The sequence below is a fragment of the Anarrhichthys ocellatus genome, unplaced genomic scaffold (genome assembly GCF_004355925.1).
Source record: "Anarrhichthys ocellatus isolate YVR2014 unplaced genomic scaffold, GSC_Weel_1.0 scaffold3, whole genome shotgun sequence".
Taxonomy (NCBI): Eukaryota; Metazoa; Chordata; class Actinopteri; order Perciformes; family Anarhichadidae; genus Anarrhichthys; species Anarrhichthys ocellatus.
Genome location: NW_022280033.1, coordinates 10,869,461 through 10,873,032, shown reverse-complemented (window position 1 = coordinate 10,873,032; position 3,572 = coordinate 10,869,461).

The following is a 3,572-nucleotide window of genomic DNA, read 5'->3' as shown; positions in this document are numbered from 1 at the left end:
CCCCCCGTGAAAAATCACCCATCACTGTAGTTTGGCAAAGACTGAGCATAACACCAGAGACATTAAAGGCCGTTGGAATGGGCCCACTGTGGGTTTGGAAAGTTAAAAGCATAATTTTGACTATTTTTCATTTGTGATTTTGTCATCTGAAGTACGGGACAAACAGATCTCATGTCACCACCGCTTGAGAGTCATTCTTTTCTGTTTTCATTCAAGAGTGATGTAGGATCTTCTAAGCCCGTAGTCCTTTAGCTATTCCTGCAACAGTAACAAATTAGCTACCAATGAAAATGTAATGGTTTCTCTTGCACTTCATCACAGTGTTTAGCAACACTTGCCTATAAGAGCAGAGCTTTTACTACTTGGTGTGTCAGCCAGGATGGTGGTGTGTCAGCCAGCAGGTATGTGTGTGTGTGTGTGTGACAGGTTTATGCATAAAACCTTGGTCAGGCTTCTGCAAGTGGTCAGGCCTCATGCGGAGAAAGTTGAAAAGAGCACTAAGTAGTTGTTGATGTGGCAACTTCAAAGAACACCCATAATTGCACTTCATGTACTGTATGTAGCCTACTCTATCAGACCAAACATAACATGTCTTGTCTTTAATTTCTTCTGTTTCTATAGAAAATACTTCGGTAGTTTGTGTGTGTTTATGGAGGAACAGTATCATGCTTCTGTTGAGCATTAACTTTCTGTAAACTACACAGCTAATATCTGTGCATTATTTCTATTTGGCTTTCTTCTAAGATATTCAAATAAAACTATAATATATTTAATAATATAATCTCATAATCTAATCAAATCCAGTAACATTGCAATGGACCCTGAAGTTACCTAACAAGACTAAGCGTGTCAACCTCATGGTGTTCACCGCTACAGGAAGTCAGGGTATCACCAAAATCACTAGGATTGATCCTCTGGGGACCATGACAAATGTACTGGCAATCATTTAATAGTTATTTCAGTCTGGACAACATTACCATCCATGTGTCATGCAGCTAACATGGTAAAAAGTAATGTCATCTAAATATTCCCGTGTTTACAATTGAGCGCTAAACTGAGATAATAAAGATATCCCCACCATGTTCCTGCAGCTTTGCCTCATTGATGAAGACACTGACACATTTCATAGCTGAAGTCAAGATCACTTTATTCGAACACATATTTTACACCAGTAAATGGCGTGAATCCCAGAGAGGAAACACCTACAACATCTGAAGCTGTTGTTGAATTATGGTAACCCTAGCTTGAAGGGGGAATTTAGAGCGGGAAAGGTCTTTGACTCACTCTTCATAGTCTAGCTTCCCAGAGAGAGTTTCTCTCTTTCTGCTACACCTCCAATCTGTTGTGAGTTAATGAGGAACAGAGCGTGGTTAGAAGCACTAATCAAAGCCAGCTCTAGAAACAGAGCTTTAGATGCTGCTCATTTTTCTCCCTCACCTCTTGTTACTTTGTCTTTCCTCTACATCATCTGTACCTCTCCTCGTGTCCTCTCTCCTTACCTGTCAGTGACTCTGCTTCCTGTTTTCTCCCTCTCCTGCCAGTCTTTTCCAACATCTCATACTCGTTTGTCATCCACTCTGCTCCTTGGAGATCATTGGTGACGTGTATATGTTGCTGATAGCGAGCCTATTGGAGGCCCCAAGGATCACACGGCCCATTAAGAATAGAGGAGGCAAATAACTCCAGGCCATCCAACCACAATGTCAACACACGTTGCGCGCACACACACACACACACACACACACACACACACACACACACACACATTCATAACTCCACTATTTAGTTTCCAAAAGTCAAGTATTTTTGCCCCATGAAAGTCATTTCTATATCTTAACATACATCCATGTGTGTTTTTGTGTCTTTCTGTGCGTGTGTTTGTTTGAATAGACACATCTGATTGTGTATCAGCGTGCATGCAACTTTGCGTTCACATATAATCGCCTTCATGTTCATTTATTCCTTTGTGAAAAATCACCCTCTATGTCCCAGCTGGGGAATCACTTCAAAGGCGCCATGCAGGATGAATAGCGTGTAACAATATCTTGTATTGGTCTATGTGAAAGAGGACAAGATACTCTGTCTTCTCTGCTGGTGCCGTTCCTCACTCTGATTAATATGCCTTTGATTGCAGTTACAGACCTGTGCCCAAGCACACAGAGTTGTAAGGCCGCCTACTATTATAGCCTGCTATGTTACAAAGAGGGCATGTAAAAGTGACACACATTAAGTCACATTTATGTCGCTCTATCATTGTGACTGACAGCTGTAGCTTTAACTCTCTCTTTAAATGCTCTTTAAGAATGTATGTAGTGACCTGGCCATGGAAAGCAGTAAAGAGACAGCAGCTGGGGTGTTACGGCTCAGCGGATTACTGAGAATAGAAAAACCTGGCGGGTTGACTCAAAAGGGGGTTGGCAAAGGGAAAGGGGAAAGATGTGGGGAAAGTGCTTTCTTTACAATTACAACAAGATTCCAAGATAATTGATCAGTCTAGGAAACATGATATGTCCAGTGCACTGGACACTATAATTATTACTCCATTTTAAGCTTTTTCTGTCAGACAATCTGCGGTTTTGGCTGTTTTTTTCAATACGTATAATCAGAATTGTGTTTTCTTTTTGGGACAAATAACATTTTTCTCAACCTTTCTCATTAGCCTTTGATGACTCTCTGATATGAATTTTGAAAAGCAAATACATCGGCCTGGAAGCCCGAGGATGAAGATATGGCCTCATACTGTCACAGGAATATAAGAATACTGCTTCATTTAAATAGCTGAACGTTTTGTTATGGACTTGGATAGTTCATGTATATTCGTTTTGTTATATTAACATGTACTGCTAGTCCCTTCTGCCAGAAAAAATAGCCAAGATGCTTTTTTTGAGCAAAGTATGAACAATAAAGAATTGGAAAAGCAGTGATTAGAGAAATGATTCTTTATGGGTTCACTTTCAAGTGTAATAAGCTGATAAAACGATATTGTTATCAGGTGCAAAACTCAAGTTCCACAGCTGTAGACTGCATCTGTCAGATATTACGAGTATTCAAATTTAAAGACAATCCAAAAAACCCACATTTTATATTAAATGTTATTTCTAGCAAGAGTTATTTGTTTTGTTTCAGCATAAACTATGTAACAGTATGTGGTGATTCATGTGGTGAGCGTCTTTCAGCTGTTTCTGGCACTTTCTCACCTGTTTCAGCATCTCTCACAGCACTCAGTAACGTGACCACATACCAGCTTGATGACAGACAGGGTCAATATAGCGGATAACACTTGTGCGATTTGACACACATGAATGAATGAATAATGAAATATTAACAGGCTCCATGTGTCTTTATGCCTTTTTATCACACAAATGGATCAGGTTTATGGGATAGCCAAAAACATCAACTGTGTGAGGATGCTTTGATTAATCTAAGAGCCAAAGAGGCTAAAAGAAAGAGGGAAAAGAAAGGGGGTATACATGGAGAAACGGATTGTGTGTCAGTGCCTTTGTCAAGGATTAAACATGTGGTTAAAACTAAAACTTGAGGCATATTGTTTGTGTTGTGGTTTTCAGTTCCAG